The sequence below is a fragment of the Macaca fascicularis genome, chromosome 5, assembly GCF_037993035.2.
Source record: "Macaca fascicularis isolate 582-1 chromosome 5, T2T-MFA8v1.1".
Lineage (NCBI taxonomy): Eukaryota > Metazoa > Chordata > Mammalia > Primates > Cercopithecidae > Macaca > Macaca fascicularis.
This window is the reverse complement of record NC_088379.1, coordinates 53,290,512-53,315,574: the sequence shown is the minus strand read 5'-3', so window position 1 is coordinate 53,315,574 and position 25,063 is coordinate 53,290,512. Positions and strand designations below refer to the sequence as shown.

The window sequence follows — 25,063 nt, the reverse complement described above, 5'->3', positions numbered from 1 at the left end:
AGGGACTCCTCCCTAACTCATCCTCTGAAGCAAGCATCATTCTGATACCAAAGCCTGACAGAGACACAATGAAAACGAGAAAACTTCTGGTCAAAATCTCTAATAAACATAGATGCAAAGATACTCAACAAAATATGATTAATAATGAACTGAATCCAGCAGCACATCATAAAGCTAATCTACCACAGTCAAGCGGGCTTTATTCTTTGGATGCAAGATTGGTTCAGCATACACAAATCAATAAATGTGATTCATCACATAAACAAAATTAACAACATAGATTACATGATTATATCAATAGACACAGAAAAGACCTTTGGTAAAATTAATCCCTCAGTGAGAAACCCTTAACAATTAGACATCGAAGGAATATACCTCAAATAATAACAGCTATCTCTGACCAGCCCACAGCTGGCATCATACTAAATGGGCAAAAGCTGTAAACATTAACCTTGAGAACTGGAGCATGACAAGGATGCCCACTCTCACCACTCCTATTCAAAGTAGTACTGGAAGTCCCTGCATAGACCCTACCAGAAGGCTTCTAGGACTGATAAACAACTTCAGTGAAGTTTCAAGGTACAAAATCAGTGTACAAAAATCAGTAGCATTGCTATACGCCAATGCTATTCAACCTCAGAGCCACATCAGCAATGCAATCTCATTTACAATAGCCACAAAAAAAGAATAAGATACCTAGTAATGCTGCTTACCAAGGAGGTGAAAACTCACTGCAAGCAGAATTGCTAAACACTGTTGAAAGAAAGAAGAGATGACACAAACAAATAGAAAAACATTCCATGTTCATGTATAGTGATGTAGTTTGAATATTTTCCACATCCAAATCTCATGTTGAAATGTAATCCCCAATGTTGAAGGTAGGACCTGGTGGGAGGTATTTGAGTCATGGGGCAAATCCATCATGGCTCAGTGCTGTCCTCATGATAGTGAGTTCTTGTGAGATCTGGTTTTGTCATGTGTGGCACCTCCCTCCCACTCTCTCTTGCTCCTGCTTTTGCCATGTGAAGTGCTTGCTTCCACTTTGCCTGAGTAAAAGTTCCCTGAGGCTCTCTCGGAAGCTGGACAGATGACGGCACCATGCTTGTACAGCCTGCAGAACCATGGATCAATTATACCTCTTTTCTTTGTAAATTACTCGGCCTCAGGTGTTTCTTTATAGCAATGCAAGAATGGTCTAACATAGATAGGAGGAACCAATATTGTTAAAATGGCCACATTGCCTGAAGCAATTTATGGATTAAATGCTATTCCAATTGAGCTTAAAACTTCATTTTTCACAGAATAAATAAAAAAAAAAACTATTCCAGAATTCATATGGAAGCAAAAAGAGCTCGAATCACCAAAGCAATTCTAAGCAAAAAGAACAAAGCCAGAGGCATAACACTACCTCATTTCAAACTATAATATAAGGCTAACAACCAAAATAGCATGGTACTCATCGAAAAACAGACATACAGACCAATGGAAAAGGATAGGGAGCCAAGAAATAAAGCCACACACCTAGAACCAGCTGATATTTGACAGAATCAACAATAACAAACAATGAGGAAAGGAATTCTAATTCAATTCGGGTGTTATTCAATAAATGGTAGCCATATGCAGAAGATTGAACCTGGACCCCTTACTTTCACCATATATAAAATTCAACTCAAGATGAATTAAAAATTTAAATGTAAGACCTAAAACAATTTTAAAAAGCCCTAGAAGAATACCTAGGAAATACCATTCTGGACATCAGCAAAGAATTTATGACTAAGTCCTCAAAAGCAATTGCAGCAAAAACAAAAATTGACAAGTGTGACCTAATTAAAGAGCTTCCGCATAGCAAAGGAAACATCAACAGAGTAAAAAGACAGCCTACAGAATGAGAGAAAATATTTGCAGATTGCAGTAGCCAGAATCTGTAAGGAACTTAAACAAATCAGCAAGCAAAAAACAACCCCGTCAAAAACAGGCAAAGGACATGAACAGACACATCTCAAAAAAAAAGACAAACAGCTAACAAATACATAAAAAAAAATGCTCAGCATCATTAATCATTAGAGAAATGCAAATTAAAACCACATGAGATACCATTTCACACCAGTCAGAATACCTATTGTTAAAAAGTCAAAAAGCAAGATTTTGGCAAGGCTGTGAAGAAAAGGGAACACTTAGACTCTGCTGGTAAGAATGTAAATTAGTTTAGCCACTGTGGAATACAATTTAGTGATTTCACCAAGAACTTAACACCGAACTACCATTTGACCCAGCAATCCCAGTATTAGGTATATACCCAAAGGAAAATAAATTGTTCTATCAAAAAGACACATACCTTTGTGTGTTCATTGCAGCACTGCTCACAATGGCAAAGACGTGGAATCCACCAAGATGCCTATCAATGGTTGAACCACATAAAGAAAATATGGTAAATATACACTGTGGAATACTTAGCAGCCATAAAAGAGAATGAGATCATGTCCTTTGCAGCAACATGGATGTATTAATAGCCGGAGGCCATTATCCTAAGTGAACTAATGCAGGAACAGAAAATCAAATACCTCATGTTCTCAAGTATAAGCGGGAGCTAAACATTTTACAGACATGAACCCAAAGATGGAAACAATAGGCACTAGGGACAGCTTGAAGCTGGAGGATGTGAGGCAGGCATAAATTGAAAGTCTACATATCAGGTACTATCCTCACTACCTTGGCAATGGGATTATTCGTATGTCAAGCCTTAGTGACATGCAGTTTACCCATGTAATTGCACATGTACCACCTGAACCTAAAATAAAAGAGAACCCATTGTAAAACATGAGAACTAGGCTTTTAAAATATCTGCCTACAATAACAGATATAAGAAGCTCAGGTTCTGTGAATGCAGTATGTTTTGGTCTTATTCCAGTGAGGTTACTGAGGCTCCTCCATCCTCCTATCTCCCTGTATGTGTTTGATGTTTTAGGACTCTGATCAGGGTATGATGATTTGCTTAACTCATTTACCCTCTAACATTGCTATCTTCTATAATAAAATTTAGTTTTTATATGCTGTATTGTCAGGTTCTATAATTGTCTTTCATGGAAATTGTATAATGGTATACAGTGCATCCTGATTTAGAATGTAGGTCAGTAAGGGCTCTATGAGGCATGACATTGAAAGAGAAATTACAGAGAAGCAGGAGTTAGGGAGATTAAAAAAAAATGCCAGGTAGCATTTTCAGCAAAGAAAACAACTTATAGGGAGACCTAAGGTGGGAAAAATCATCACATGTTTTAAGAACTATATGCATAGTCAGTGTGGGAGGAGCGTAGTGAGAGGAAGAAAGTGGCAAGAAACATCTAGCAAAATCTTTTAAGACAGGTTTGTGATTTTTGTATTTTTTCTAAGCACTATGAGAAATAATTGAAGTGGTTTAATCAAGAAAGTAACGCACACACATACACACAATTTTTAAACTATTCTGGATTCAGTAAGGAAAATTGATTGCAGAGACAAAAAATTTGGAGACACTCGCTAAGATACTGTCACAATATTAAACATAAATGATGATGATGGTTTTGGTTGAGAATAGTGGGAAAAACGATAGAGGAAATCAAAGGGATTATAGATATATTATAGACGGAAACTTAGTAGGACTTGGTGAAGAGTGAAAAAGAAGGCAGTATCAATTAAACTATTGGAATGTTTACCACAGCTTTTAAAAAGATATATTCTACAGTTTACTTGTTACACCTGTTAACAGATGTTCTCTGAAAAGACAAAAGTGATTCTATTGTTAAGTAAATTTTAGAAATACTGGGTTGAGACAGTTAAAGAGCATCTTCACTATAAAACGTTTCAGTGCCTTAAATATGTGCTGTGCATTGTGGATTTTCAACAGGGTAACTATGGACACGTTTTTGATGAAGTTCTTGTAGGCCCAGACTTTTACTGAACATACTTTGTGAGTTGCTGCTTAAAGGAGTAAATGATCGCTAATAAAAAAACATTTAATTGTTCATATTAAATACTGTATTTGAATGAATTATTTTTTTATTCGATTGACCATACTCATATGTTTTATAAATTAAGAAGGGATTTTTAAAAAATCCAATGCAAAATACAATTTTTGATACCTACATTAAACACAAGAAGTTTATTTATATTTTATAAAATTCACTTTCTCATTGTTGCAAGGTAAAAGGAAAATATGAAAATTTTTCCACACAAATTACTTTGTCAAATTCTTTCTCTGTTCACTAAAACTTCTTAAATGCTATCAGTTTATGAAATAACATATTAACTTTTATATTAGGTTATATTATAAATTAAAGTATTAAACTATCCCCCAAATATCTTTATACTTTTAATATTTTAATATTTAAATATTTTATAATTGTGTATGATTATAGGGATGAAAAAATGCAGCCACCTAAATTTTCATACAATACAACTCTAATCTGTCCATTACTATAGATTTTATTTATCAATTCAACAATGATTTATTGAGCTCAAATGTGTACTAGGCATGTGTGGCATATCAAATCGTGAATAAGACATGTGAATTACTAAATACTAAATGGAGAGAAACTGAAAGCCTTTCCTCTGAGATCTGGAATGTGACAAGAATGCACACTGTCACCCTGTTATTCAACATAGTACTGGAAGTCCTAGCTAGAGCAATCAGAAAAGAAAAAGAAATAAAGGGCATCCCAATTGGAAAGGAAGTCAAATTATACTTGTTTGTAGATGATATAATCTTATATTTGAAAAAACCTCAAGACTTCTCAAAAAAAAAATTCAGTGAAGTTGCAGGATACAAAATCAACATACAAAAGTCAGCAGCCTTCCTATATGCAAACAATGAACAATCTGAAAAAAAATTTAAAAAGTAATCTCATCTACAATAACCACATATAAAATTAAATACCTAGGAATTGGCTTTACCAAAGAAGTGAAAAATCTCTGTAATGAAAACTATAAAACACTGATGAAAGAAATTGAAGAGGACACCAAAAAGTGGAACAATATGCCATGTTCATGGATTGGAAGAATCAATATTGTTAAAATGTTCATATTATTGAATGAAAGGAATCTACAGATTCAATGCAATTTCTGTCAAAATACCAAAGACATTTTACACAGAAGTAGAAAAACAATTTGAAAATTTATATGAAACTAGAAAAGACCAAAAATAGCCAAAACTATCTTAAGAAAATATAACAGGCCAGGTGCGGTGGCTAATGCCTGTAATCCTAGCACATGGGAGGCCAAGGCGGGTGGATCACTTGAGGTAAGGAGTTCAAGACAAGCCTGGCCAACATGGCAAAACTTCGTCTCTACTAAATATACAAAAAATTAGCCTGGCATGGTGGCAGGCGCCAGTAATCCCAGCAACTTGGGAGGCTGAGGCAGGAGAATCACTTGAACCTAGGAGGCAGAAGTTGCAGTGAGCCGAGATCACGCCATTGCACTCCAGCCTGGGCAACAAGAGCAAAACTCAGTCTCAAAAAAAGAAAAAAAAAAAAAAAATAGAGAAAAGAACAAAACTGGAAGAATTACAGTACTTCAAATAATACTACAGATCTATAGTAACTGAAACTTCATGGTACTGGCATAAAAACGGATACACAGACTGAAGGAACAGAATAGAGAACCCAGAAACAAATTCATACAACAACAGTGAACTCTTTTTTTTGTTTGTTTTTTTTAATATAGATATCAAGAGTATACGTTGGAAAAAAGACAGTCTCTTCAATTAATGGTGCTGGGAAAACTAGATTCAAAAGAATGAAACTAGGCCCCTATCTCTTGCTATATACAAAAATCAAACCAAAATGAATTCAAGACTTAAATCTAAGATCTCAAACTATGAAACTACTGGAAGAAAACACTGGAGAAAATCTCTGGAACATTGATCTGGACAAGGATTTCTTGAACAATACCCCACAAGCACAGGCAACCAAAGCAAAAATGGAAAAATGTGATCACATGAAGTCAAAAAGCTTCTGCACAGCAAAGGAAACAATCAACAAAGTAAAGAGACAACCCACAGAATGGGAGAAAACCACCCTTCTGACAAGGGATTAATAACTAGAATATGTAAAGAGTTCAAACAACTCTATAGGCTAAAATCTAATAATCCAATCAAAAAATGGGCCAAAGATTTGAATAAACATATCTCAAAAGAAGTCATACAAATGATAAACAGGCTATGAAAAGGTGCCCAACATCATTGATCATCAGAGAAATGCAAATGAAAACTCCAATGAGATATTATCTCATCCTAGTTAAAACTGCTTATATCCAAAAGACAGGCAATGAGGATATGGAGAAAAGGGAAAGCCTGTACACTGTTGGTGGGAATGTAAATTAGTGCAACCCATTATGGAGAACAGTTTGGGGTTTCCTCAAAAAACTAAAAAAATTAGCTACCATATGATCTAAGTATATACCAAAAAGAAAGAAAATCAGTATATCAAAGAGATATCTGCACTCCTATGTTTGTTGCAACACTGTTTACAGTAGCTAAGATTTGGAAGCAACGTAAGTGTCCATCAACAGGTGAATGGATAAAGAAAATGTGGTACATATACACAATTGAGTACTATTCAGCTATAATAAAGAATGAGATCCAGTTATTTGCAACAACATGGATGGAACTGGAGATCATCGTTATGTGAAATAAGCCAGTCAGAGACAAACATCGCATGTTTCCACTAATTTGTTCAGTCTAAAAATCAAAACAATTGAACTAATGGACATAGGGAATAGAAAGATGGTTACTAGACACTGGAAAGGGGAGTGCGGGGTTATTGGGGTGGTGGAGAGTGATGGGGATGGTTAATGGGTACAAAAAATAGAATGAATAAGACCTATTTCATAGCACAATAGGGTGACTATTGTCAATAATAACTTAATTGTACCTTGTAAAATAACTTAGAGTGTAATTGTATTATTTGTAATTCAAAGGAAAAATGCTTGAGGGGATGGATACCACATTGCACATGATGTAATTATTTCACATTGTATGCCTGTATCAAAATTTTCATGCACTCCATAAATATATATACCTACCCTATGTACCCACAAAAATTTTAAAAACAATATATGGGATAGGAGATATTTTTGTAGCCATCCTTAGAAACACAAATTATGACATTTATAAATTTAAAATAATACTGGTAAAATAGTTTTTAGGGTTTTGTATTTTGAAGCTAGACAATTTAATTATAAAACTCATTTGGTAAAAGCAAAAACTCAAGAATATCCCTGAAAATGTGTTCTTCTTTGTTCACAGTAAGATAAAGATGAAAAGTATACTGAGATACAGTTTCTCACCTATCAGATCAGCAAGAATGTAAGAGCTTTATATTATTTGTTGATCAGGATGTAAAAACTTGTACTCTTAAAATTGTATGCAGGACTACAAAATGGCACAATTGCATGAAAGAGGAATTTTATAATATTGAACACAATAAAATATTTATGTAGTCTTTGACCAGAAATCTTACTCCTAGAATTTATTTCAAACATATGCAGGCAAAACCATGAAATGACCTACACACAAAGCAATATGCTCAAGCAGTATTTTCATAGCAAATAAGAAAAAACATCCCAAATGACTATCAGCAGCTAAGTGACTAACCTATGGTATATTCCTACAATCAAGTACTATGTAACTAAAAATGGAGTGAAAATGTGTGTTACTGCTATGGCATAATCCCCTGAATATAATGTTAAGTGAAAAAGCATGGTCAAGGCAAACATGTATAGAATGTTTGCTTTTATTAAAAACAATATGAACAGTTGAAAAGCAATATGACTAATTCTTTTTATTTAAATGATGATCTATGTAGACGGAAGGGAATAAAAGGGTAAAAAGGACTGTGGGAGATGCAAGCTAAACTTCTGTAAATCTTAAGTTGTAGATTTCTTTGTAGAATTCTGTGAATATTTTATATAATTGAAAAGAATAATTTAAAATATCTTAAACATTGAAAAATAAATGAACCTAAATGTGTATCTAGCTGGTATCATACCTATTTAAAAATGACCTTTTGCAACTGAAGTTACTTTAAAACATAGTAATTTTACCGTACATCCATAATGAGATAAAGCCTAAGGAAAAAATAAAGATCCGCAAAAAGCCTTAAACTGTTTTGAATAAGCATGTTATTGATAATAATATTGGCAATTTTTATTTTGAAACTATATTTGTGATAAAGCAAATGAATTATGTTGGGGTTTTTGAACCTTGGGATTTTTGATTTGAATGAAAGGAGACTGTGGTAGAGATGTGAGTGTATCTCATACAGGGAGTGTAACTGACTCAGGGTCTCATCACTTTTTGAAATCCATGATGCATTTGCACCCTCATGACATCTACTATGTGCTGCTTTCCCCCAGTGACTAAGTGTGGCCAGGGTATTAAGGTGAACCCATTTCAGGGAGCCATAACCCTTTATTGGCTGACTTTGGCTCAAGAACTCCTGTATGGCTTTGTTGAACCTTCCATAGAAGTCTAGGATGCTTCCATCCAACTCTGTCACTTTCTCATTCTTTCTCTCTATCACTTGGAGTCAAACTTATGTCCCAATACTTCAACTTTTATTAAAGGAGTGATATAGGGCATATACAGAGGGTATCATGCAACAAGCATTTCTAATAGTATTTTTTTAAGTATCTTTCTTCCAAAACTCCCCTATCCAAATGCCTCTTTTTCCCTTACAATCCATACCCTATTTGTACACTGCTCTGCTCTGAACACTGAAGAGCCTGCAATTCCTGAAGAATGACAGTCTGCCACTGTACAGTTACTGAGAAATGCAGTACGGGCTTTGCTTTGACTGCTTTCCTCTGGTAAAGCGTTGCCCCTATTTTACCAAAGTTTCCAGGTATTTATTTAGAATCTTTCAAAACTTAGAAAAACACAGAGACTAGACGTATATAGCATAAGGACCTTCAGCTTTCTAAAGCCTCACTTGCTCATGACCTGCCTCAGCATTCTGCAGAGTAATGACTGCTTCCTACAGATGGAGAGGGACCTGGAGGCAGGTGTACCAAACAAGAGGTTATTTCCTTGCTTTCACTTTTTAAATTGGCTTTCCCTGTGTAAATATAACCAGAAGGTCAGGAAGTACATTCCAAATCAGGATAAAAGATGCAGCTGCCTCCCAGGAGAGAATGAAAGTAAAGTTTTAATGTGTTTTCAGAGTAAAATCAAACACATTCAGACACAAAGAACATCTATTTCCTCTCTAAGCACCTTTATCCCCTGAAAGTGTGAGACTATCTTGACCTACCATATTTAAGAATTAACTAGAGAAACTTGCCAGATGTACAAAAATGAGGAGTACAGAGACAATTTCTTACACAGAAGCCAACCCATTTTGTCTCCTTAAACAAACAAACAAACAAACAAAAAAAAACAAAAAAGCAAACGTTTTCATTGAAGAAAGTAAAGTCTGACTGATGTAAGACTCTGCAGATTTGAAGACTCCCACTTGGATCTTCCTCAAAATAGGAAATGAGAAGAAACCGCTGTCTAGTGTGCATGTTAACATTTCTTGACTTTCTTCTGTGTGCCTCTAACAATTGAAATCTTGCCCAGAGATGCTGATAGCTTTACTGTACACTTGATAAATTAAAAACTCTTTCACGTAAAAAAAGATGGGGAAAGTGATGTCATTTTCCTGCTTAGTGGAAATTTGACCCTCATTTCTTCTCACCAATGAAAATTAATTTCATTTCTCAAGTAATTTTCTCCTTTTCTGAAAGTTATTAAAATATAAATTGATGACCTCTTGGAATTTCCATGGAAATCACTGTATTGTAAAAATTCTTAAACCAAAAAGCTCTCCAAATGTAATCCTGACTGACCTGGGTCCTAAAGAATATTGTTTCAGTTAAATTAAAAGTGAAAAGGCAATTAAGAATAGTTTACGAAAAAAGGGGAGGAGACTAAAAAAGCACATATCAGATTTAGCTCTACTGTTCTTTCCCTTCATCTTTAAAAAATAATCTCTCAGAGATTAAAGATGGGTTGTCCATTGAATTGATGCTCAAAGGAAAGGACCTGAAATTGTTCACTGGTTGCCATTTTCCTTCTATGCAATTTTAACTTAAAAATGCTATTCTAATGTATTTATATATATATCAGTACATATGATTTTGTTGTTTAAATATAAACGAAAAGTTGTTTAAAGTCTAGGAAACCAAAACATAATTAGAATGATGCTTGAAATTTTCATTTATTTTTGCAACTGTGAAATGTAAGCAATATATATTATTTTAAAAGTTTATATTATATCCTAATACAATGTATATTTTAGTCAATTAAAATGTAATATGCATTATTATTCAATCAATGAAAGCCTCTCTTTTAAATAATAATAATTTTTATTTTAATTATAGACTCATTTTCTGCTAATTCAACAAATAACTTCAACAATTTTGAGGAAAAGATGACTGGTGTAAAATTTTTAAAAAATAATAATAAAAGTTTGTTTCTAAAATGTTAGAAAAAAATGAGTTAGAAAAACTTTAAGGAAAAAATGAGTGTGTGTTCTGATCAATTAATATTACACAAACATACTGAAACTATTTTATATATGTGTATACTTCTAATTGGTCTACATTTTTTATAATCCAATCACATGGAAGCTTCTACATAAAAATTTAAACTTAGAATTGAATAAGTTATGATTAGAATTTAATGGTTTAGAAAATAGCAAAATTATGTATCATGTTTCCTTTGCTATTCTCTGAAATATGTGAATACTAGAGTAGTATAAAATTAACCCTAGAAAAATCACAATCAAAGTTTTGTAAATTTAATCAGTTTTCTCTTTACTTTCCAGAAAACTAAAAGAAAAACGATGACAATATCAAAAATAAAAGTTGTTGAAAGAGAGATGATAGTCAAGGCTTCCAAGCCTATGTTGTGGTGATCACATTACTTTTCTCTTAAAAGTAGTGAATATAGTAGATTGCATTAATTTATGTTATATATTATAGTAACAACTAAATAAAATTTATTGAGTCTTTACTGCGGACTAAGTTGAAATATAAGATACTCAGTTTTCCTGGCTTCCTGCATGGAGAGGAGAAAGAAGAAAGGACGGTATGAAGGAAATGATTTATGGAGCACATGATTTTTGGGCCTCATATAGAAGTTTTTAGAGAAGAGGGGGAAGAAGGACCTTCTAGACTGAAGGTTGAGGGCTATGAAAGGCACAGGGAACTGTGCAATGGCTGTAGTGTACCATGTAGTTAGGTTGATGGCAAATCAAAAGATAAGGTTCTGGCCCCAGAGGATAATCTCTGTGTACTGTATCCTCAGTAAGTAAATTGTAAGGCAGGAGGAGATAGAGACTGGACCACAATTTTATTGGTGGCCATGTTCTCTACAGGTGACCGCACTGCCTCTCAGTTAGCCAGCCATCTAAGCCTCTGTTAGCAACACTCCCTCTTTGTCTCCTCAGGTTTTAAGGTAAGAGGATCTTCCTACGCTCACTGTGGCTAATTTTTGTGTGTTTCCATCACCCCTTGTGAACATTCTGAATCCTGTTGATATCTCTACTATACTCTCTTCCCTTAAGCCCTTTCAGTGTTTCATTTGTTTTCTGCTGGGACTCTGACTGATAAAGTGAGTATTGGATGTGGACACTGAGGAATAAAATCTCAGACGATTCCATATAGTTTTAGTTTGGCTTGGGTGTTCAGGCAAATGGTGTATAATTGATCATTTATATTGGAAGGGTGTATTAATATATTTCTTTAGAAATATTCTATAATGTAAAGTTGTTTAAAAATATTCTAGTTAATTTTAAATAGCTTTTTTTCTTTTACTATTATAAGACAAAAGAAGAAAAAGTTTTGGGAAATTTTAGCTTAGTGTCAGATTTGGTTTGTAATTCATAACAAAGATAAAGTGACTAATGAGGAAATTAAAATCTACATGTCAAATTAAAGAGAACTGATCAGTGGGAATTAAAATTAGTAGGGAATAACAATGAGAGAGTTTAGCAAAATTGCATGATGCAAAGTAATATACAAATTTTATTTTATATGCAATCAACAAGCAGAAAGTGAAAGAAAAAGCTTTCCACATTAACATTAATATCCTGTTGTTAGACATAAATCTAACAAAAGATGTACAAGACTTATTAAGAACAAATGCAATAAAACTTTATTGAAAAAGCTTTAAAAATCATAAATAAGTAGTGAGACACACACACTATTCTTAGCTTCATGATTGGAAGCTACAGTATCATAAAGATGTTCATTCTTTACAAATTGGAAATTCAAATAAAAATTCCAAGAGCTTTTTAAAAGTGGAAGTTGACAAATATATTTTTAAAATTTGATAGTGATACAAAGAAAGTCAAAGACATTTTGACGAAGAAAGGATAAGATTTCTTTTTGGGACATCAAAATTTGTCATAAATGCTCAGTCTTTGCTAGTGTGATATTGGCATGAAGAAAGATACATCAAAACTGGAATAAAATAGAGAAGTTAGAAACAGATCTATCTATATATAAATATTTGATACATGACAAAAGAGGCATTGAAGGTTCTTTTCATTAAAGTTTTAAACATTGCATAGGCAATGTATTGATTACTTCAGGGTAGAGAAAGATTTATTTAAAGCGGAAAAAAGTCTATAACAATGAATAATTTTGATATATTGGTATATATTCAAATTAGATCAATTACAGAAACTCCAATAAGAGCAAAAATACAGGCTATATATAGAATAATATATTTACAGAACATATAATAAAAATCTAAAATCTAGAATATATGAACACTTCTACAAAACAATACAATGTAAATAACTCAATAAAGTGGACAAAAAACTGGAATGAGCATTTTGCATGAGAGGAAATTACTATGACAAAACAGCAATAAAAATAGGAAAATGCAAATTAAAAGCACTCTGAGATTGCTTAACCTTACACTGGATTGCTTATATTAAAAAGTTCTAAATTACTACATGTTGGGAATGATGTGAAGCAAAATGAACTCACACACTCTCATAGTGAAGTGTAAATTTGATCAACAATTTTGGAAACAAGTGGCTTTATTTTGTAAATTGGAAATTACAAATGTCCTATTACACAGCTCTTCTATTGCTAGCCATAGATATTTGAGAAATATATACTCAGAAATGTACACAAGTACAGGAAATTCTAGCAGCATATTTATAATAGACCCAAAGGAGAAACAACTCTGAGGTCTATACTAAGAGAAAGGACAAATAAATGGTTGTATATTCATACATGAGAATACAATGAAAATGAAGTACAGCTGCACACATCAACATATGTGGAACATAGTAAAGAAATGTGGAAAATGCTAAAGAAACAATATATTACAAATATGTACTTTGTGGGTTCATTTATAAAAAGTTCAAGTAAAATTACACCATATTGTTTAGGGGTACATACTTAAGTGAAGCAAAGAGGTGATGATTCTAAAATTTGAAGACTGAGATAGAGGAAATGTGAGAGTAAATATCATAAAAGTGAGAAAGTAGTTAGCCATGGTGTAGGAGGTGGGAAGATGGAGTCGTGAGCAGAACAGAGTGATTGGGGCTTCTATCTAAAGTGTTGTGGTCATTGTTCTTATTTCAGAATAATCTTATGAGTATATTATTTTAATATAAATTCATATTCAAGATAAGGAAGTTTTTCCATGCTTTTTGCAGCAAGTTCCCATTGTGCTTTTCATTTGGGCGTTTGTGGTTATCTGGCTTGAAATTGTTTCCACTTTGCTAAAGGGAACCGGAGAGAAACAAATAACTGACTTTGGTAACTAAATTCTGCATATTTCAGGAGGTGAAAATGCTCTAATTTAGCTCACATGATGAAAAAAACTTGAATTAGTTTCAAGTTGTACGAAAGAAGTGATAAGAAAGTATATGTAGAAAAATAAATATATTATAGACAATTATTACATCTTGTTCCAAAATGAGAAACAGCATGTTATGGACTAAACTGTATCCCTCCTCAAAATTCATATGTTGAAATCTTAACCCCAACTATCATGGTATTTGGAGACTGAGACTTTGGGAGGTCACTAGGTTTAGATGACATCATGAGGGTGGGGCCCTCATGATGGGGTTAGTGCTGTTATTAGAAGAAACACCAGAGTTTGTTATTGCTTCCTCTGCCATTTTTGATACGGTAGGGTAGCAATCTGAAAGCCAGAAAGAGGGCCTGTACCAGAACACAACCATACTGGCACCCTGATCCCTCACTTCCAGCCTCCAAAACTGTGATAAAATAAATTTCTGTTGTTTACACCACTCAGTGTATGCCATTTTGCTACGGCAGCCCAAACTGCCTAATACAGAGCAAATACACAATGATACATTGAGAGAAGGAATGTAAAGATTCAATAGCATTACAGATGCATATGAAACATCTTTAATGTTCTTTTATTCTTTTTTCTTTTTAATTTTTGTGGGTATATAGGGTAGGTATATATATCTATGGGAGTACATGAGATATTTTGATACATGCAGAGTAAATGGGGCATCAACATTATCACCTCAAGCATTTATCCTTTATTTGTGTAATGAACATTACAGTTAAACTATTTTGGTTCTTTTAAATGTACAATAAAGTACTGTTGACTGTAGTCACCCTGTTGTGCTATCAAATACTACATCTTATTCATTCTGGTTTTTTGAACCTGTTAACCATTCCCATTTCCCCAGCCCAGCTATCCTTCCCAGCCTCTGGTAACCATCATTCTACTATCATCATGAATTCAATTGTTTTAATTTCTGCCATCCACAAATAAGTGAGAACAAGCAAAGTTTGTCTTTCTGTGCCTGGCTTATTTTGCTTAACAAAATTACCTCCAGTTTCATATATGTTATTGCACCTGACTGGATCCCAGTCTTTTTTTTTTTTTTTTTTTTTGAGACGAGTCTCACCCTGTCTCCCAGGCTGGAATGTAATGGCGCTATCTCAACTCACTGCAACCTCTGCCTCCCAGGTTCAAGCAGTTCTCTGCCTCCGCCTCCCAAGTAGCTGGGATTACAGGCCTGCATCACCATGCCTGGCTAATTTTTTGTATGTTTAGCAGAGATGGGGTTTCACTATGTTGGCCAGGCTGGTCTCAAACTCCTGACCTTGTTATCTGCCCACCTGGGTCTCCCAAAGTGCTGGAATTACAGGCATGAGCCACCATGCCTGGCCCAATCTCAGTCTTTTTATTCCATATGTATATGTACTATATTTTCTTTATTCATCTGTTGAAGGATATTTAAGTTGCTTACAAATCTTGGCTATTGTGAAAAATGCTGCAATAAGCATGGGCGTGCAGACATGATATACTGGTATACTTTATTTTGGGTATAGGCATAGCAGTGGGATTGCTGGTTCACATGATACCTCTATTTTTAGTTTTCTGAGGAACCTATAAACTGTTTGTTCTCTGTAGTGGCTGTACTAATTTACAATGCTATCAACAGTGCATCAGGGTTCTCTTTTCTCCACATCATCACCAGTATTTGTTATTGCCTATCTTTTGGATAAAAGTCATTTTAACTGGAATGAGATGATATCTCATTGTAGTTTTGATTTGCATTTTTCTAGTGATTAATGATGTTGAGTACCTTTGGTATGCCTATTTGTCGTTTGTCTTTTCAAATCTTTGGCCCAGTTTTTGATTGGATTATTAGATTTCAGCCTATATAACTGTTTGAACTCTTTGTATATTCTGGTTATTAATCCCTTGTCAGAAAGGTAGTTTTCTCCCATTCTGTGGGTTGTCTCTTTACTCTGTTGATTGATTCCTTTGCTGTGCAGAAGCTTTTTGACTTAATGTGATTCCATATTTCCCCTTTTGCTTTGGTTGCCTGTGCTTGTGGGGTATTGTTCAAGAAATCTTTGCCCAGATCAATGTCCCAGAGATTTTCTCCAGTGTTTTCTTGTAGTAGTTTCACAGTTTGAGGCCTTAGATTTAAGTCTTGAATTCACTTTGCTTTGATTTTTGTATATGGTGAGAGATAGGGGCCTAGTTTCATTCTTCTGCATAGGGATATTCAGTTTTTCAGGCTCCATTTGTTGAAAACTCATTTCCCTAATGTATATTCTTTACACCTTTATAAAAAATAAGTGCACTGGTGGTGTATGAATTTGTTTCTCAGTTCTCTATTCTGTTCCTTTATGTATCTGTTTTTATCCCAGTACCATGCTCTTTCAGTTACTGCAGCTCCATAGTATAATTTGAAGTCAGGTAATGTGATTCATCTAGTTGTGTTCTTTTTACTTAGGATAACTGTGGTTATTCTGGGTCTTTTGTGGTTCCACATAAGTTTTAGGATTGTTTTTTCTATTTCTGTGAAAAATGTCATTGGTATTTTTATAGAGATTGCATTGAATCTATAGATTTCTTGGGGTAACGTGGACGTTTTAACAATATTGTTTCTTCCAATCCATGAACCTGGTATATTGTCCCATTTTTTGGTGTCCCCTTCCATTTCTTTTATCAATATTTTATAGTTTTTATTGTAGATATCCTTCACTTATTTGGTTAATTCCTAAGTATTTAATTTTATTTGCAGCTATTGTAAATGGGATTAATTTTTTATTTCTTTTTCAAATTATTCACTTTTGATATATGGAAATGCTACTGATTTATCTATATTAATTTTGTATCCTGCAACTTTACTCAATTTGTTTATCAGTTCTAATCGTTTTTCAGTGGGGTCTTTAGGTCTTTCCAAATGTAAGATCATCTCATCTGCAAACAAGGATAATTTGAATTCTTCCTTTGCACCTTTCTAATTGGATGACCCTTATTTCTTTTCCTTTTCTGATTGCTCTAGCTAGGACTTCCAGTGCTATGTTGAATACAGTGAAGAAAGTGGGCATCCTTGTCTTATTGCAAATCTTAGAGAAAAGACCTTCAAGATTTCCCCATTAAGTATGATACTAGCTGTGGGTCTGTCATATTTGGCTTTTATTGTTTGGGGGTTATGTTCCTTCTTTCCACAGTTTTTGAGGGTTTTTATCATGAAAGGATGTTAAAATTTATTAAATAATTTCTTAGCATCAATTGCAATGATCATATAGTTTTGGTCCTTTTTTATGTTGATGTGATGTGTCACATTGATTGATTTTCATGTGCTGAATGCTCCTTGACTCCCTGGGATAAGTTTCACTTGGTCATGATATATAATCTTTTAATATGTTTTTATTTTGCTGGGGATTTTTGCATCAATGTTCATCACGGATATTGGCCTGTAGTTTTCTCTTTTTGATGTATCTTTGTGCAGTTTTGGTATCAAAGTAATACTGGCCTTGTAGAATGAGTTTGGAATTACTCTATCCTTTTCTGTTTTTCAGAATAGTTTGAGTAGGATTGGTATTAGTTGTTCTTTAAATGTGTGATAAAACTTAGCAGTAAAGTCATTGGGTCCCAGACTTTCATTTGTTGGAAGACTTTTAATTTCAGCTTTAATTTTATTACTTATTATTGGTCTGTTTATGTTTTGGTTTTCTTCATGGTTCAGTTTTGGTAGATTATACATATCTATACATTTATTCATTTCTTGTGGGTTTTCCAATTTATTGGCATAGTTGCTCATAGTAGCCTCTAATAATCCTTTGAATTTCTGCAGTATCAGTTATAAAGTCTCCTTTTTCACGTTTATTAAATTTTTGTTTGTTTGTTTTTTGAGAACAGATCTCACTCTGTCTCTCAGGCTGGGATGCAGCCTCAACTTCTCAGGCTCATGTGATCTTCCCACCTCATCCTCCCAGGTAGCTGGGACTACAGGCAGGAGCCACCATGCCCAGCTAATGTCTTCTTTTTCACTCTGATTTTATTTATTTGGGTCTTCTCTCTTTTTTTTTTCTTAGTCTGGATAGAGGTTTGCCAATGTTGTCTTTTCAAAGAAACAAATCTTCCCTTTTGTTGAACATTTGTATTGTTTTCTTCATTTCAATTTCATTTATTTCTGATCTTTATTATTTCTTATACCGATTTTAGGTTTGTTTTGTTCTTGCTTTTATAGTTTTTAAAGATGCATCATTAGGTTGTTTATTTTGAATTTTTCTGTTCTTTTGATGTAGGTGCTTATAGCTATAAACCTTTTCAGTACTGCTTTTGCTGAATCCCATAGGCTTTGGTATGTTGTGTTTCCCTTGTCATTTGTTTGAAGATATTTTTAAATCTCTTTCTTTTCTTCATTGACTCACTGGTCATTCAAGAATTATAAATACTTTTATCTGTGAAAAGGTAGGATTATTTTCTCCTTATTTATGTAAAGGACAAAACAGAAAAATGTCATGGTTTCTGGGAAATGTACAAAAATATCATCTCTGATAGAGCAATAGGTGCCCCATATCAAAATACAGTAAAAACATCTCTTCCATATTTAACTCTCAAATGAGCTTATATATTATGGTAAATAAAATTATATTTTCTCATCAAGTTTGCAAATAATTTTCCATTTTGGCCTCTAAAAATTAGAATTTAAATTATTTGGGATCATACAAATATAAATATATACAAATAGTTCTGTCAGTAAATTTATCCATGGGAAATAGAACTGTTTCTGTAAACTATGTTTTCATAGATGTGTGTGTTTGTTTTTTAAGAATATAACATTATAGATTTTGTATAATACACTTTTACTCAACTACTGTTTTTCACTTTGCTCTTCATTAATTTTTCCAAACTAAGTATACAACACATTGTAAGGAACTAAGGCACAGAGAGGTTGCATTATATATTCAAACAAGTGTGAAGGAGTTGAATGTAAATTATCTAAATGTGAAAAAGAGGCTAGATTGGAGTTCTCTGGCTTAAAATATTAAATCTACCTTTGAACAGAACAGTTGATGAGAACTTCAGTCTAGACTGGAGTGATGATAATAGCTGATTAGCTTTGCTTGGAGACTGCAAGACCAGCCTACTCTGATTACTCCCAGGGGAAGCCCCAGATAAAGTCTGCATACCTCACTCCTCCTACTCTCCTACACCCCTACTAATTTATGTTCCTTCTCCCCAGTGAATTCTCATTGGTTTCACAATGTAAAAATATTATGATGTAGTGTTTATGATATGCTGCTTTGATATATTGTGAGGTTTCATTATAGTGAAATAAAACCTGTGAATTAGTGAATCTAGAATAAAACTGAATACTAGCTGATTATAGTGAAGTTATAAATATAATTCCCATTAGATTTTATTTAAAAATAATTAAAATTGTTTGCAAAATGTCTAGCATAGGGACTAGTACAAAGGCAGTGCCCAATAGCTAAAAAGTATTGCTGTTAGAATAGATTTAATCTCAGATTTGAAATAGGAATTTTTAAGAACTGCTTATTAGAAAACATCATTTTTGTTTTTTTTGTTTTTTTTGTTTTTTTTTTGAGATGGAGTCTTGCTCTGTTGCCAGGCTGGAGTGCAGTGGCATGATCTTGGTTCACTGCAACCTCTGCCTCCCAGGTTCAAGTGATTCTCCTGCCTCAGCCTCCAGAGTAGCTGGGACTATAGGTGTGCGCCACCATGCCCAGCTAATTTTTGTATTTTTAGTAGAGCAGGATTTCAGCATGTTGGCCAGGATGGTCTCCATCTTTTGACCTTGTGATCCGCGTGCCTCAGCCTCCCAAAATGCTGGGATTACAGGCATGAGCCACCATGCCTGGCCTAGAAAACATCTTAATGATTAATCAAACTTTGTTTGTTAGAACACTTCCAGTTATACATTAAAAATCTGAAAAATAATTGATATCACAAATATGTAGTGAAAGAACTTATTTAAAAAATAAACTCTTAAAAAGTAACTCTTGAAAATAAGTTTCTACTTTAACGGTTTTCCAATTTTTTCCTTTTGTTATTCATTCATTTTGAGTGTTAAGTTAATAATGTCAGTTTATGTGATAATGATATATAAACAACACACTTAAATCATAAAACCAGTAACCTAATTGTTGAAGATTAAAAATATGTTTATAGTCATTCAAGTAGGATTATATAAATAGCTTTAGCTATTGATTAAACATGGTTGGTAAAATTTAACTCATCCATGTAACTTTTACCACATTTTGAAAGTGCAGTGGAGTATGAACAATAAAGATGGAGTATTTGCCTTTGTAGAACTTATAACGCTAAGATTTTGAAACAGACCTACTTCACTTCTTGAGGAAGTTACTGCTTTTGTAATATTTATATAAGCAAGGTTTCTCAGGTCACTGGCTGTTAAATAAACCTAGTTTAACCATGTTAAAGATTTAAGAATTCCTTACCTCACACTCTGCATTAACTTTCATTCTTTTCCAATATTTCCTCTTGCTAAGAAGTTTCAGGTTCTCAGCTGTAGCATAATATAAGAATGATTATTATATAACATTTTTTTTTCTCTGCTTCAGATAGCTTTGGAGCCAAAGATCCTTATCTCCTCTGTTCCAAATTTATATAATACTTCTATCTTCCTCATTGAGTTTATAAGAAATGATGTAAGTCTATGTATGTGAGACTTGCACAATAATAAAAGAAGAACAGTATGAACTTAGAATATTGTCAGAATAATAGTCATTTGCTTGGATTAATTATATATTAATGATGTTTGGTGGTTAATGATACAGTATGATTGCTTTAGACCACAAGTTTTACCTCTGCTATTGAGCCTAGATATTATTTAGCACATCATGAAATCCAGGTTCAGAAAAATGTGGTTGTTTGGACTAATCAGTTGATAAGTGAGTAGGAATTAAAGGTTGATATTCCATCTTATATTTTAGTTTAATTTTTATTATCTTGTGCTATTATTTGATAGACTTAACCTATGACTGTCTTAGAAAAATCATTTTAGTTATGTAAGTAATACAGTCTCCTGGGAAATTCTTAGAATATTTCACCTAAGGTTAAATTCCAATTTGATCACCAAGCCAATCACACAAGAGCATCTTTTTTCAGAAAGTGAACAAATTTCAAACAGTCAAGTATCTTTTTGGATTAGGTGGGTAAAAAAGTGACAGAAAACCCCAGAATAACAGTGGCTGAAACCAAATATAAATTCTTTTCAGTCTCATATTCACACACTCCAGCTGGTGTTACTCAAGGCTATGTGGGTATTCTAAAATATCAGGGACCCTGCCCCCTCTTTGTTTCTCCATAATAGTGGCCTCTAACTTATGGCCAAGATGGCAGTTGGAGTTTCAGTCATTATATTGCATTCTAGCTACAAGAAAAAAAGTACCCCTCCCTACTTTAAGTATACTCTTGGAAGTCACAAATCATTTTCACTTGACTCTTAATGTGCAAAAGTTAGTGACATGAACATCATTAGCTGCAAAGAGACTAAGAAATGTGGTCTTTATTCCAGGCTGCTACATGCCCAAGTGAAAACTGGGGCTTTCGTTGTTATGGAAGAAGGGGGAACAGTGTCTGCCATAGTACCCAGGGACAGTAAGAATTCTATTGCCTATTACTTTATTTTCTTGTCCAGCCCAGATATCTGCTGAAAACCTCGGCCATTATCAAGAGAGTCACGCTTAGCAAAATATTAGGAGTCCCATCCTTACTAGTGAATGATGCCTAAAAATCTATTCTTCTGGCATTTTATATCTGATATATCAGGGATAATTTTGATTTTCCTTGGAACTTTCATAAACATCCACTTCAAGGAATAGTTATAACAATAGCAATAAAACAGCAAGTTGCAAAATATGTAATAAAATGAACAACTGACCACATGATACTATATATAATTTTATGCATACACAAATATATAGATATATTATAGACATATATCTATATATAATTTAAAAAACCTTGAAGGCTACAGGCAAAACTGATAGTGATCATTCCCTTTTGTGCTGTGGGATCAGGGTTGATGATCAAATTGGACTTTATCTGTAAAGTTCTAAAAATTTGCAGCAAAATAAGGTATGCTTGGGAAGGTAGCAGGAGTAGAAAGTAGACATATTTTGTGGAAACTCTTAGGAATTCTGTAGTACCCTAACTGTATAGCCATTGTATCAATTACAGGTTTTTATTGTGAGCAATAGAAACCAATTCTAATGAACAAAATCAAAAAGGGAATTGGAAGAGCACTGATTATCATAGATTCAAAGACAAAGTTGAAGAAGACTATGTAGTAGGAAGTAAGGGTAGCCACTATAAATCCAGCTATCTTTCATTCTTGTGTCTCTGTTAAAGATTTACATCCTCATGAGGTGAAATGACATTGGCAGACCTTGAGGTGTATTCATTAGCTGAGGTTTGGGAGGTTACAGTTGTAAGTAAGTGGATACCTTGATTCTACGAAGACAAAGAGTGTAGAAAAGACTGTTGCCCAAGTAAAAGTTAGGCTTGTGTTGACAGTAAAAAGGGAGAAACAATATTAGGAGGCAAAAGCAATAGATGTCTACAACTATCACAGAAGATGAAATCTATTAATTTTTCCTTGCTTTAGCTGTAATTTTTAGGATGCTCTGTGGGTATGTAGGGGAAGGTTCGGTTTTGAAGCTAGAATTAGTGATTTTAATTCTCAAAAGAGCGTTTACTCGGTTACACTACAGTGAACCAAGTTAACAAATCTCCTGTACTATCAAGATTTGCTCAGGAATTGTTTTCTTTACTGCTCTTATTTTCTGAGCAATTTAATCTCAACCTTTGTTAGTTATGCTATAGGAAGCCATGAGTGTCTGAGCTACTGTTCACAAATATTTACTACAAATCCCTAGAAAGGATTGTATTTTCTCACACCATTGATTTCAAGGTTGGGCATAGCACTTGCTTTGGCCAAGAAAATATGAGTAGAAGTTATATGTGTTACTTTTAAGCAGAAGCTTTAAGAGACATTGTGTGGCTCTGTTCTCTCCTCTGCACAATAACCGAAGATGGTTCAGATAGAAGATGTTTCATCAGGGTCTCAGTCCCCCAAGATGAAGAGCCACAGTAAACCTGCTATTTATGCATATTATTATTGAGAAGTAATCTCTTGCAACTGTAAACCACTGAGATTTGGGCTATTGGGTACTATAGTATAACCTAACCACTGTTGATTTATGTACTTGTAAAATGAATTCTCTGTTCAAATTTCACAGAGAATTTCCAACAAACTGTGGTTTTGAAAACAGACCATAAGCAGGAAATTAGGTAGACGCTGAATAAGTGAATATTAGTAGTAGTAGAAATAGCAGTAGTAGTAGAATAGCAGTAGAAAACATGTAGATTTTTCTAAACAAGCAACTGATAAAATTACTTTTCTGTTTGAGACATTTAATATCAAAGTAATACATAGTATATATCATAACATGGAACACTCACTTTTGGACAGAACAGTGCATTAAAGAAATTCTCAAATATCTGATTATCTCCTTTTGTGCTAATTAGTAATTATTTTCCATGTAAATTTAGGTTTTTTATTAAGTGATATATATTTTATATCTATATTATATATTTAATATAGATATTTTATATATATATGACAAACTGAGGAACATAAAGCTAGAAAAGCAAAAGCAGATAAGTTATGATCAATTTAAGGAGCTACATTTCTAGATCAATAACATAAACAGTAGGTTGCAATGATTTAACCTAGTAGTAATTGCTCCTTAACTCTTCGCAAAAAACAATCACTAGGTGTATTTTCTCTCTTAAATATTTCCCAAATCTATCCTTTCCTTCCTATCCTTACCATCACTTCTTTAAATCAGATATTCATCATCTCTTTCTAAAGGTTTGTGATAGTCCCTTAATTAATCCCTGCAGTGTTGTTCTCCTCCAGGTTACCTTTTTCAAAGTTGCTGAATACTGTTTCTAAAACACAGATTTGATTATCTAATTTCCTTGCATTAGACCGTTTTGGTTCAACACTTTCTGGTACAATGACAAGGTCCAACCTCCTTAAGTAGCACACAAGCCTTCCCTGAAAGCGATTGTGAGAATGAGTTGTAAGACCAGACTCTACTATCTGGACTTACTAAATATTTATAACAATATGTTTATTAAAATGTTAACTTCTATTAATATTAACTGGTTTCTCCCTCACTTCCTGTGTTTACTCTGTTTTGCCATTACCCGATTGCCTTGCAATTTTACATTTGTATTTCTTTATTCCTTTGTAGTTACTGATAACGCTCTCCTTCCACCCCACAAACTGGTTAGTATATACTACGTCAAGTTTTAACATTAAGTTCAAGAGTAATTGGTTTTAATTTTGAGATTAAGTGACTTTTCATTGAGTAAGACACTTGTTTTATGAACTCCTCTGATACTTGGTCTATATCTCTATTATTCCAGTTATCACATGGTATGACATTATGTTTATGTATCTGTTTACCTCTATGAGACCATAGGCAACTTGAGAGCAGGAACTATGTCTTGTGCATGATTGTGCCCTGATACAGTTCCTGGTACATAGCAGACACATGATGAAAAAGTTTGTGGAATATGTAGGAAATTGCTGTATAAAGAAAAGATGATTATTTCACAAATCACTCTTGAACTCACTATTATGTGGTTCAGTTTTGTTTGATTGAGATCTTTGTGATACATTTCTTTTAAAATATATTTCCAGAGAATGTTATTTTTTGAATTCTTGATGCTTCCCTTCATCTAACAAAGATAAGTCAACCTAGTTTCCTTTCCTCCCTTGATTGTTTCTACTCATAGAGCTAAAATTAATGCTCTACTCCAGTAACTATATTAGCATAGGTGTCTAGTATTTTCATTTCCCCAAATTAATGAATAAACTGTACTAAAATTATAGGCAATTTAAAATTTGTATGGGAAGTGAGCAGTACAAGCATGTTGACTTTTCATGATATATTAAAAAAAGAACAAAACGGGCATGTAAATGAAATAATATCTGCCATGAATCCTGATATGGATATATTATTTAAAGGCTTGATTTCAACTATTTATAAATAAAGACTCTATTACTGTATAAAATTAAATTGATGAATCTAGCAGATCATAATGATTTTATTTATATGGTTTTCATGTTGCAAGGAAGTTGTCACTTGGAATAAAGAAGCATTATTGTTGGCTCCAGAGTGTTGGAAACATATTTGTTATCTAATATATTACAACTGAAGA

At 33.5% G+C, this 25,063-nt stretch overlaps 1 protein-coding gene across 3 annotated transcripts in view; it reads left to right on the top strand.

The window, feature by feature from the left end:
- CFAP299 (cilia and flagella associated protein 299) overlaps window positions 1-25,063 on the top strand; it is a 442,080-nt gene that overhangs the window by 215,436 nt on the left and 201,581 nt on the right. The gene's annotated exons all lie outside the window — the stretch shown is intronic.